Raw genomic sequence first — 13406 nt, 5'->3', positions numbered from 1 at the left:
TTAGCAAAGCCTCTGTTACTGGGACAGTCTGCCGGCTAGATGAGAAGTAAAAGGTTACAGTGCTCCCCCCACACAGAATGGGGCCAGTCCCTTCTGTATGGGTACGGAGACCTCTGTATGGAGAGACATGCTAAAGGGAAAAGGCAGGGGTATATAACTTACTAATTTGGTCTTTTTTATTTTTATATGGAATAAAAAAGTTCTGAATCACTGATCCCAAATAACTGTCTTCCTTGGGATCCGGATCGTGGCATAATTTCTATATAATTGAAACTATTGTTTTAATTCTAGATTTTAAATTTTCTTTATTTCAACTTTCATTTTAACTGTTCTTTTCTTGTTTGGTTTTTTTTTTTAGCTTGAATTACTAAGATTTTGGTGTAGTGGCTATGATTTAAATGTTAAGTCTGGATAAATGGAAGCTTTTGGCTTTATTTGATTTATTGAATATAATACATATGTTTACTGTATACATATTTTTTAAAATTTATCTTTTAGGATTACTAAAGTCTGATAAGACCAATTCTGTGGAATCTCTTCCGGAGACTACTGACATCAGACTCTGAAGGAAGCTATGCAGGAGTTGGGAGCCCGAGAGATTACAGTCCCCTGATTTCACAACAGTGTTTCATTCAGATAAGAATGAGGTTTGTTTTACTTGACTAATAATGTACTATTTTCTTCAAAAATTTAGGTCTATACAGTTTATCTTTAACTTCGTGTTATTTTTACTTTAATACAGTCATAGTTTGTTATTATAAAATATAATTAATGATATATGTCATTTTCTCAAATTGGTGAAATGTTTCTAGTTTTAAAAGATTTTAATGGCAGTTTTTGAGCACTTTATGATGAATTATTTCTAATCTTTCCACAACTAAAATTTATGTTGATATAAATATGAGGAACCACTGTTTAGAACATATTGGAAAATATAATTTATACTAAATTACCTGAAAAGTTATTTTGTGTGATGCACCAGCTAAAAATTGTCCTAGGAAAATGATTTCGAATGTAAGCCTAATTTTAAATTCTTGAAGTCTGTTTCTGCTTCATCTGGAGCAATACACATCTGGAATGGATTGCTCCTAATCTAGCACAATTCCCATTAGCCTGCAAATTCCAGTCTGGCAGCTATTAGGCATCTCTTAACCATTTCATAATTGTTCATCTACAGGGAAGGAAAAGTATCTAACCTAATTAGATACAGTCATTTTTTTCCTAAATCCTATACATCCACAAAATGTAAGAACTAGAATTTCTGTAGACATTGGAAAATTTACCCTTAATATCTTCTAAGGCCTCAAGAATCAATTTTTTTCTCGTCATCTTTTTTTTGTTTTTTTTTTTTTTTTTTTACTGTAGGGTTAGAAAGCAAGGGCAATTCATATCAACACATGTTATTGACAGGTGGCAACTTTATGCAGAAGTTATCTGTCACCCGGCTATTTTTTTCATATTGAGTATGAAAAGTGAAACAATCTAAATAAACCTTCAGTATACTTAATTTATACATAATGAATTTAAATGAAACTTTGTACATATCTGCTACATATTATATTTTATACATATTACATATTTTAGATAATTTTTTTTGGTGTGGTATACTGTAAGCAATCACCTACGTGTAATGGTACACACAACATGTTTTGCAAATATATCTGGTTTTCGCTGTGTTTTCCTTTTGAAAACACACACACGTTCTAGTTGGATTTTTTTTATACCAGTAACTAGTTTTTCTAAAATGTGGTCTTTTAGTGCCCTGAAAGCCTAAAAAGTGAATCAATGTAAGGAGCTTTTTTAGAAGTACCAGAAATGTTAGGTTCTGTAGCTGCACGTCATTTGAACCAGCAGATATCCATATCCCTAGCTACTTTAAGTAGAAATTTTTTGTATCTTAGTGTATTTTGTCTATTGTAGTTGTAGTAAATTTTGAATGCATTGAATGAAGCGCAGTTGATCAAAAGAATGCTATTTTTTAGACCACTTTATACTTTTTTAAAAGATACTGCTGTTTGCCAAATATTGTTCGTGCTCGATCGACTCCTTAATGTATTTGTTGTAGTCTAATATGCATGCAAGTTTAACTATATCTTTCATAGAATTTCTTTTTTTGTTTTCCAGTTGTTTTCATAGAGGCATTGTGGATAGTTGATATCATATTCACTATCTTTTATCTTTTCATGATGTAATGTCAGGGGTCGGAACCTATGCTCGTGACCCAGATGTGCTCTTTTGAATGACTGCATCTGGCTCGCAGACAAATCTTTAATAAAAATTACATCGTTAAAAGATAAAACATTCTCGTGTATTACAATTCATTCATTTCCCTACTCGCTCATGTTCATGGTTGTGGGTGGTTGGAGCACAATCACAGCTGTCTTCCGGGACAACAGCAAATATTTATTGATAATGCGTAAGGTACTCGGGTCATTGTGAAGTCAGGAAGTAAACTCCCCTCCTTTTAATCAAGTAGTCAGCTAGCTAATTGCAGAAACCCTTTTGACGAAGAAGATGGCTAAAAGAAAAAAAGATGAGGAGTATCGTACTTTTCAGCAGGAATGGACAGAGGAATTCGCCTTTGTGGAGAGAGCAGGTTCTGCAGTGTGTCTAATATGCAATGATAAAATTGCATCAATGAAACGATCAAATATGAAGCAGCACTTTGACACATGCCATACTACATTTGCATCGAAATATCCAGTGGGGGAAAGCAGGAAGAAAGCATGTCAAGAGCTACTGTGCAGAGTGCAAGCTAGTCAGCAGCAACTTCGTGTTTGGATCCAACAAGGTGGCTGGAATTCGGCTAGCTTTGCTGGTGCTTTAGAAATTGTGAGAAACAGAAAGCCATTCACAGATGGGGAGTATGCCAAAACATTCATGCTTGATGTTGCCAATGAACTTTTTGATGACTTTTCGGATAAGGACAAGAGAATCAAATGATAATAAGACACGCCTCTGTCGGCAAGAACTGTTCACGATTGTACCATCATGATGGCAAACAAATTGAGGCAACACAAGTGAAGGATGACTCAACAGACATAAGCCATTTATCCCAGTTCAGCGTGATTGCAGGGTACGCTGTTGGTGACACACTGCGTGAGGAAAGTCTTGCTGTTTTGCCTATGAAAGAGACAACAAGGGGAGGATTTATTCAAGTCTTTCACTGAGTTCGCTAAAGAAAAAAATCTACGGATGGATAAACTTATTTCGGTGTGTACTGATGGTGCTCCGTGCATGGTGGGGTAAAACAGATTCGTTAGTGCTTCTTCATGAACATGAAAAGAGACCCATCCTAAGTTTCACTGCATCCATACATCAGGGTGGCACTTTGTGCTCAGATGAGTGGGCGAGCAGCTTGGTGAGGGTGGGGTCACTGGGCATTTTGGGTGGTCAACTTGATTGCTACCCGAGGCTTTAAATGATCGCCAGTTTTAAAACACTGCTGGATGAAGTTGGTCTGCTTCTGCACAGCAATGTGTGTTGGTTGTCAAGAGGGAAGGTGCTTAGCCGTTTTGTGGCTTGTCTGAGCGAAATCCGGACTTTCCTTGAAATGAAAAACGTCTAGCATCCTGAGTTAGCTAACACTAAGTGGCTCCTGAAGTTCTGTTATCTCGTGGACATGACTGAACAGCTGAACCAGTTCATTGTGAAAATGCAGGGTGTTGGAAATACAGTCTTATCCCTTCAACAAGCAGTGTTTACATTTGAAAACAAGCTGGAACTCTTCATCGGGGACATTGAAACAGGTTGTTTACTACACTTTGAAAAACTGGGAGAGTTTAAAGATGCATGCACAGCAAGTGACCCTGCTCAACATCTTGATCTCCAGCAGCTAGTGGGCTTCACATCTAATCTCCTACAGTCATTCAAAGCACACTTTGGAGAATTTCGTGAGCACACTCGTCTTTTTAAGTTCAACACCCACCTACATGAGTGTGCAGTGGACAAGCGCCAACCTGAGTTACATTCCCGTGTCTCTGGTCAGAGATTTTGAACTACAAGCTGCTGACCTGAAGGCCTCAGACATGTGGGTGAATTAAACTCAAGTGACTGAATGAAGATTTGGAAAGACTTGAATGACAGCAAGCAGAGTTGGCAAGCAAACACAAGTGTGGGAGAAATGAAAAAGCTTCAACCCTCAGACCAGCTGATTTGGCAAAACTTGGAACGCGCTTACCCGTCACATACCACACACTACAGCGTGCGAGTATAGAGCTGTACTGACAATGTGTTGGCTCTACGTATGCATGTGTAACAGTCTTTCTCCACATCTAAAGAACGTTAAGATCAACCTACTATCACATTTAACGATGGAAGTCTTAATGCCTGAATGAAGCTTAACCTCACCACGTATCAACCACCAGACTACAAAGCCATCAGCAAAACCATTGCTCCAGAAGTCGCATTAATGGATAAGAAGTACTTTATATTCATCACTGATTAGAAACAGCATAACAACGTTATTAAAAAGAATTCAGAGACTTACTGTACTTTAGAAGTGTTAGTCTTACATAAAAGTGCACACATTTACTTGTATTTAGTGTTAAACATATTGTTATGGGCTCTCACGGGGAATTACAGTTTAAAATATGTGGCGTTCATGTGCTCTCAGCAGACAAAAAGGGTTCCCGACCCCTGGTATAACAATGGTTCTTTCCATAAAAACATCATTTCCCCTCTCTGAAGATTCTTTGACTTTTCCTCTTAGTACCTTTTGGCAAGCCACAGTTTTCTCTTATGGTACCGGACAGATTAACATTTTCGTTTTCTAATAATATTTCACCTGTAGAAACACTGTTTAGTTATTAAAATTGAAATAGACTAATGCAAGTGCATAACATGAGTACTCATGAGTGGTCAACGATGTGTTATTAACATTAGGATGGTCTGGAATACAGTTTGAGGTTAAGAAGGTTGAAGGCGTGCTATGACGATCTGGCAATACAGTGAAGAGTAATATTTTAATATTAATAGTTCCTTGATCATTGATTAGAAAATAGTGTTAGGGTCCCATTTGAAGTGTCAATATTATTTGAGTTTAATTTTATTTGTATGTACTTTATATTCAGAATGGCCTGTACATTTTTTTACTAAACTTTCGTTTTGCCTCATATTAAAAGTCATGGACTTTAATTTTGAAGTTACTTCCTCACATCTTTTTGAACAACTTATTTTATTAACATTTCTTGTTTAATTACTCATGTGGGACTTTAATAGGCAAGCTTATTTCCTTAAAAAATATTTCCATATTTTAACATTAATTTGGGTTATAGTCACTGACTTGGTTTGAGAATTGGCTAAGGCACTAAACTCTAGAACTGATTGAGATGCTAGGTAGTTATTGTCGTACAATTTTGTTATCCCGGTCCAGTACTTTATCCATTGTATCACCACTGGCCCTGCTACAGTTTTTTTTTTTTGTATTTTTCTGAAGCTGGAAACGGGGAGAGACAGTCAGACAGACAGTCCCAGCATGCGCCCGACCGGGATCCACCCGGCATGCCCACCAGGGGCGATGCTCTGCCCACCAGGGGGCGATGCTCTGGCCCTCCAGGGCGACGCTCTGGCTTGCGACCAAGCCACTCTAGCGCCTGGAGCTGAGGCCAAGGAGCCATCCCCAGAGCCCGGGCCATCCTTGCTGCCAATGGGAGCCTTGGCTGCAGGAGGGGAAGAGGAGAGAGGAAGGAGGGGGGGTGGAGAAGCAAATGGGGCGCTTCTCCTATGTTGCCCTGGCCAGGAATCGAACCTGGGTCCCCCCGCACGCCAGGCAGACGGCTCTTACCGCTGAGTCCAACCGGGCCAGGGCCTACAGTTTTATTCTTTAATATACTTTAATCACTATTTAAGTACGAACTATGTGTTAACTATTCTACTAAGTGCTTGCTTTCTTATTCACTTTCTAAATGTTTTTTTACCCATAGGGGAAAACCAAACCATATGTTAATGGTACACCTCCTACATATTTCAGAGAAGATTTAAGACCATGGGAAAAATCACCAGTACTTAAAATATCTGCTCCACAACCCATTTCGAGTAACAGAATTGATACCTCAAATTCTTCTAGTTGGGTTGCTGGCTCTTCAGGTACATACTCATTTTGTTATACCTGTTTAGCTGAAAAAAATATTCATTTTTAGTCAAATGAATATTTTTAATGCAGCACCTTTAAAAATATTAATATATATAGATTTCTAATATGATAAACAGAAAATTACCTAAATGCATACAAATTACTAACCATAGGCTATATTTTTTCCAGAAAAAAAATTAATTTTCCTTGTATAATCAATGGATATTATTAAATACTATCATACACATGTAGTAACTTGATAGCGGGGGTTAGGGTAGAGAATAATATATATTAGTTAAATGGCAAAAGGTTACCAGTGGTTTCAACCTTTTTTTTACACTTGGGGAATGGTAAAAATAGGACAATTAATTCAGGGACCACTAGGGCAGAAATAAAAAATATTTGTATTTTTGTGCATTATCTTTAATTATACTATAAAATGAAAATTCTCTAAAATAACCAGATGAACAATTAAAAATATATTTTTAATACAATATATCTGAAATTACTAGAGAGCAATATTTAATTTAACTGAAGCTCCTAAAAATAACTACAACAATCTCAGTAGTATTTTTCATTAATGATTCAGGCTTGATAGGTGGCAATGATCCTGAACATAAGCAAATTCAACTAAGAGTACTGGGTCTGTAATCTTCATACACCATCAGAGTGTGTTAACTCTTTCGTGGACTGGCAGTTGAAAAACTGACCTATACGATCTAAAGAGAAAGCAGAATGTAATTCATTTATGTTATTTACAGAAACCCCTGAAGAAGACCATTATGCCATTTGTAGGTTTACCTTAGCTTTTTTTTTTAAAGCACATTAAGGGGTATTTAAGAACTCCACAAAATGTATTGTTATTCACAGTTAATTTTCAGAGGATATTTATTTAATGTTATACTGTGCTTTTCACTTAACCTATATTTTATCCATATTTTTCTTTTATTTGGAAAAGTCAGTTTTAAAAAACTTAAAAGAGTGGATGTATTAATATGCAGTATTCTTTTTCAGCATTTTTGAGCTTGTGCTTCATCTTATATACCTATTGTGTTTATAATATTCCAAAACTGTTAATTGACTTACCAGTTATTTACTATCTGGACAGATGTGTAATTATTTTGAAATATACTGTATTTGCAACGGTTGGAACAAAGATTATTATGTCCCAGTGGATGTTGCTTATGTTCTAATGGTAGTTCAGAAATTAGTCTTAAAGTTTTGTTACCTAAGGAAACATATTTGTTAGAACACCTGAGAGAGGCATTTTCTAATCCCTAATGTTAGATTCTTTTTGTTGAACATATTTTAAGAATAGAATGGTATAAAGTTAGAAAAATATACTGGCTATTTCTAAAGTTTGTAGAATTATTTTTTTCTCATTATAGTATAGATGTCTTCTGTGAATCTCATTGCTGGGTTTCTCCCAAGTTTTTATCCAAATTTTTGAACATTAGAAAGTAGTGAGAATTTTGTTAAAAATAAACGGAAAAAAATTCCATTCATCTTGAAGGATAAGAATTTTAAATAACAACTTTTGAGTACTTCTGGCTTGAATTAGGTAAGTTATGAATAAAATCCCTTTGTTGCTACGCTTTTTTTGTTTTTCTTTAAGAGGTCCAGTTATATTATTTATCGTTATCTCTTTAGGTACTATTTTAGTAGTTATTTGTGTATGTATCTATATATATATAAAAGTAGCTTCCATTGAAAGTATCTTTTTTGAAGTTGGCCACAGCTGATGAAACAGGTTTTAAATTCTCTCATTATAAATCTTATATATGATTTATAGGTTTCAGTGAAAATTGGAGGTAGAATATGAATAAAATGAATAGCATTGTGAAGTAACTTTTATGTCATTTAGTCCTGTCAGTCCCTCCTGTCATGGATCCTCAGAACCATCATGCAAATTGAAGAAAATAGACAAAAATGTGGAGCTACACCAAAGACAAATTTGGGGTCAGTTAAAAAAATTGATAAAAAAGGAAAGACCTATGTATAATTCTGCTGTAATGAATTGGAAAGACCTACTGGACTTTTACCATTTTTCTGCATTTTTTGTTCAAGTTAATTACAGCTCTTTTCTAGGTAGTTTAGCCTCTATTATACCTTTCTTAAATGTGTGCTAAAGATTTAATGGGGTTGATAGTCCAGTTCTTGTGGAATACAGTATTAAATGCCAGAAACTTGCCTTTAAAATACTCATTATGGACTAGTTTTGAATCAAGTGTATTAGTAACTAAGAGATTTATATGTAGCTATTACTTGATCATTGATACTATAAACTGATATTATCACTGTTGAAACATTTTGATCCAATAATAGTAAAGCCACATCAAATAAACAAAAAGCAGTATAATTACTTATAACCTTTGCTGAGCAGAAATTAATGTTAATTGGTTTAATTTGATTTTTAGCAAAATAATTTCTTAAGGAACTAAACTTTCTCAGAGGTAATGAAACTGAACTGGTTTAATTTAACTTAATTTTTTAGCAAAATGATTTCTCCTGGAGTTAAACTTTCTCAGAAGCAACGAAAAATTATTGCGATGGACTACCAAAGAAAAGAATTCAGGAATGAATAGCATGGAAACAGCTTTAACTGCTCCTTCAAAAAACTCAAAACCAGCACATTCATGGTATGGTCTAATTTTAACAAGCATAGTTCTTTGCATTATTAGTTTTAACGCAGTTCTTGACTTCTGGCTCTTTATTTTCCTGTGTTTTCAAAGTATTTCATTTTGTCTTTGCTTTTAGTTAAAAACTATTGTTTGGGAAATAAAAACAACATTTTTGACAAGTTCATCATGGTTTTCAAAAGTGTTTTTGTATGTAGATATTTTGGGGGTGTATATTTTAATTAGCATTTATTGCCAGTAGCATTTTAAAGGAGTATTCTTATTTTTTTTTATTCCTATAAGAAATAATATACAGGGGTGGGGCATAGATTGTTTTATGGTTGTTGAGTACACAGTGTTTATTCTTATATTATTATTAATTATTGTGATTTATTGAGCTTTAACAATGATTGTTCATAATGTACGGTGCCACTTGTGATATTGAGTTAATAAAACTATTGTAATGGTCATAACCTGCAATGTGTTTTTCCATTGTGAGACACTGTAAACCTACTTATGCTCACCCCTGTATATTATAAATAGGTTAAAAGCAAACTTTATACCACATTTTTTTTGTCCTCCTGTGTATATCATGACTGTCTTTATATCACTGTAATCAGAGCTTATTAATTCTTTTTTTAAAAGGGCCATTTACATAACATGGTATTGTGTAAGTTTCCTTTCATTAGCATTTATCCATAATGGAACATTAATAGAAATAATCTTCCAAGAGGTCATATAGCAATTTTGAGATGTGTAGAATAGTTATACTTCCTGCCCCCTTCCTACCCTCCCTTTTCTTTGTAATTGATACCATAATAATTTGGCCAATTAGTTCTAGAGGAAAAGTACATGGGTATAGTGAAAGGCAAGAAAGAAGAGATTCAGTAGAACCAATTTTCACAAGCATTGAATAGAATTATTCCTTTATTTTATTTTATTTTTTTAAGTTATAGGAGGGGAGATACAGGGACAGACTCTGTGTGTGCCCTGTCCAGGATCCACCCAGCAATCCTCTGTCTAGGGCTGGTGCTCTGGCCATCTGGGACCACTCACAATCTGAGCAATTTTTAGTACCTTGAGCAGAGGCCTCCACAGAGCCATCTCTCAGTGCCAGGGCCAACATACTCGAATCAATTGAGCCAGCCAGGCAGTGGGAGGAGAAGGGAGGTGGTAAGAAGCAGATGGCCCCTTCTCCTGTGTGCCTTGACCAGCGAATGAACTTAGGACTTACACATGCTGGGTCGTCGCTCTATCACTGAGCCAGCTGTCCAGGGCCTGAGAGAATTTTGAAGGCTACCTTTGGTTTGGGGAATCCTTCACTGCTTCTAATACCACATTTTTCTGTTTATAAGAGGAAATAATTTTCCCAATTAAAGTGTAAATTATTTTGAAGATAGTGACAACTCGTTTTATTTTGAGTGCACCAATGGGACTAAATCAATGTCTGTTGGATACTAGTATGTCTAAAGCATGATCACAGAAAAAGAAAGTAAAATATATTGTTCACAAAAATTGGGGGATATTTCAAAATGAATATGAAGCTATAAAATATTCCCTAATTTTTGTAAGCAGTGTAAAAGGTGAGAAAGCCCAGGTGAAAAAGAAAAGAGCATGTAAAACTTTAGAGAATGGGTTTAGTAGAATGTCTTAATTAGTTTTTGTTGTGTTTCTTCTACATGCAAGGCACTGGTTTTTTGTTTGTTTTTTTCTGGTGGAAAGGCAGTACATAAGACTGACTTGGTCACTGCCTTTGTAGGGTTTTTGGGTAGCTGTTAAAACACAGGGTTGTGTTTTCTCTAATTAAAAGTATGGAAAAATTTTTTAAAAAGTTCTCAAGATACTACGTTTGTTGTAATTTGAGAGAATTAATTAAGCACATGAGAAAGCTTTGGTAATAGAGAGTTTTAGTCATGCCATCAATCAGTTTTCTACCTAAAAACAAGTAAATGAACAAAAGAAGGAACAATGATTACTCAAAGTGTGGACTCCGACTAACAGACGTGCTGAATTTATTGAGGCTGAATTCTAGCACCAATTAAGAAAAAGTTCTAAATAAAAAAACGAAGGTAGTTTATAGTTTGACAGCATGATAATACTCCAAGGCTTATAAGGAAAGACAACAATCCCCTGCTCCAGACCTTCCCTTTTATGTCTGGTTAATTAAGATTCATGGCAGTCATATCAGTGAGTGTAATTATATCGGCTTGTTTTATATGTTTCTATTTTTTCCCCAGAATAACTAGTTTTCACAATTTTTTTCCTTTTTTTTTTTTAATGTACCCATCATTAGTTTTCCCCAAACATAGTTCCTTCCAAAATGGGGAAACATATCAGGTACTATAACGATTTTACATGTTTTCTTGGGGGGATATATTCCTACAGCTCTGTGTTCCCTGATCTGAACTTGGTCTTTTCCTGGCCGCTGAGCATCTGTTATCTTGAGACTTTCCTGTAACTGTCATCCTGGGAATTTCCCTTGCTTCTCTATAATGTTTGATCCCAGTTTCCTAGATTCTGTGTTTTTCTCTTTCTTGGGTTACTCATTGTTTTGATGTAACACAGCTGCATCAGTCCAACAAAGGATGTATAGGGCATATATTTTGGAGCTGTTGTAACTATGAAAATGTTTTTATTCTCTCCATTTCTGACGGATAGATTGAAACAAAATTCTAAGCTGGAAATCATTTGTAGGGCTTCTTTTTCTAATTTTTGTTGGGAAGTCTAATGCTATTCCAAGTCCTAACTTTTTTATGTTACCAGTTTCTTCCCTGCTTGCTTTTTCTCTTAAAAGCATAAAGGGTGTTAAAAGAAAAATCTATATGATTAGAGAAGTAGGTCCAAGATGGTGGCATATTTGGATATTAAGCTCATGCCTTCTCAGTAACATCAAATGTACACCAATATTTAGAGCATTTTCTCCTGAGAGACCAATGGTGAGCCAATTGAATAGCTTTTGCACAACAAGCAAGAGAGATGGACCACCTAGAGAGGGTTGGGGAACCATGAGAGCTCTCCATAGAACTGAAGGACCCCAGTCCAAAAATAAGGAAATTAATCCAATCAAAACACTAAAGGAAACCAAAAATTAAAAGAGATCAAAAAGAAAGGAACAGTGAAGACCAAGAACAACCAAAACAACAAAGCAGCAATAAGCACATACTTATAAGAAAAAATTACTCCAAATGTAAATGGACTAAATAGCCTTTAAGGATATAGGATGGCAAAATGGATTTTAAAAACCTTGATCCATTTGTATACTGCTTACATGAGACTTTAGGTTAAAAGACACACACAGGCTGACTAAAAATGAAGGGGTGGAAAATGATATTTTATGCAAATAGAAATGAAAAGAAAGGTGGAGTAGCAATACTTAGACAAAATAGACTTTAAAACAAAGAATGTAAAAAGACAAAGAAGGATATTATTTAAAGGGGTCAGTTAAGAAGAGGATGTAACAATTGTGAATGTCTACAAACCCAACCAAAGAGTACCTAAGTACTGTATATAAAGCAAATATTAATAGACATAAAGGCAGAAATTACCAGTATTACTATAACAGTTGGGGACATTAATACTCCACTTACCTCAATGGATAGATCATTCAGACAGAAAAATTAGTAAAAAAAATAGTCATGGCCTTAAATGGCACATTACACCAATTTGACATGATAGACAACACTAGAGCATTTCATCCATAAAACTGTATATCACACATTTTTCTCAAGTGCACATGGAATCGTTTTCAGGATAGATCACATATTAGGCCAGAAAACAAGGTTAAATAAATTCAGAAAGATTGAGTTTCTATCGAGCATATTTTCTGACCACAATGGCCTGAACATATAAATCAACTACAGGAAGAAACCTGGAGAAAAAATACAAATACGTGGATGTTAAACAACAAACAACATGCTTCTAAATAACCAGTAGATCTAAGAGGAAGTAAAAAACTACCTTGTGACAATAAAATGAAAATACCTCATAAAATTTATGAGATGTGGCAAAAGCAGTTATAAAAGTAATTTTATAGATATACAAGCCTTATGTCAAGAAGCAAGAAAATTCCTAAACAATCTAAATTTATACCTAAAGAATATAGAAAAAGAGGAACAAACAAAATGCAAAATAAGGGGAAAGAATATATATCAGAGAAGAAATAAATGAAATAGAAAATTTATATGGAACCACAAAAGATCATGAATAGCCAAAGCAATCTTGAGAAAAGAAAAGTTGAAGGTATCACACTCCCTGATTTCAGATCATACTGCAAAGCTATAGTAATCAAACAGTATGGTACTGGCACAAAACAGACACAGATTAATGGAACAGAATAACCCAGAAATAAAGCTTTGCTAATATGGTCAACTAATCTACAACCAAAGAGATACGAATGAACAATGGAGTAATGACAGAATCTTCAAGTAGTTCTGGGAAAACTGGACAGTTGCATGTAAAAAATGAAACTGTATGACTCTTATGACATAAAAAAATTCAAAGTAGGTTAAACCTAAAACCATAAAACTCTATGAGTGGTCGGCAAACTCATTAGTCAACAGAGCCAAATATCTACAGTACAACGATTGAATTTCTTTTGAGAGCCAAGTTTTTTAAACTTAAACTATATAGGTAGGTACATTCCTTATCGAGGGTAGCGCCTGCACGTGGTATTTAGTGGAAGAGCCACAACTCCAGGGCCAAGAGCCACATGTGGC

General features: G+C 35.1%; 1 pseudogene; it reads left to right on the top strand.

Moving 5' to 3' along the window:
* The first annotated feature begins 545 nt into the window (after positions 1-545).
* LOC136387136 (inhibitor of Bruton tyrosine kinase-like) overlaps positions 546-13406 on the top strand; it is a 33696-nt pseudogene continuing 20835 nt past the window's right edge.

This window comes from Saccopteryx leptura, unplaced genomic scaffold (genome assembly GCF_036850995.1).
Source record: "Saccopteryx leptura isolate mSacLep1 unplaced genomic scaffold, mSacLep1_pri_phased_curated manual_scaffold_108, whole genome shotgun sequence".
Taxonomy (NCBI): Eukaryota; Metazoa; Chordata; class Mammalia; order Chiroptera; family Emballonuridae; genus Saccopteryx; species Saccopteryx leptura.
Note: the sequence above shows the minus strand (reverse complement) of the source record. Positions and strands in the feature narration are given on the sequence as shown.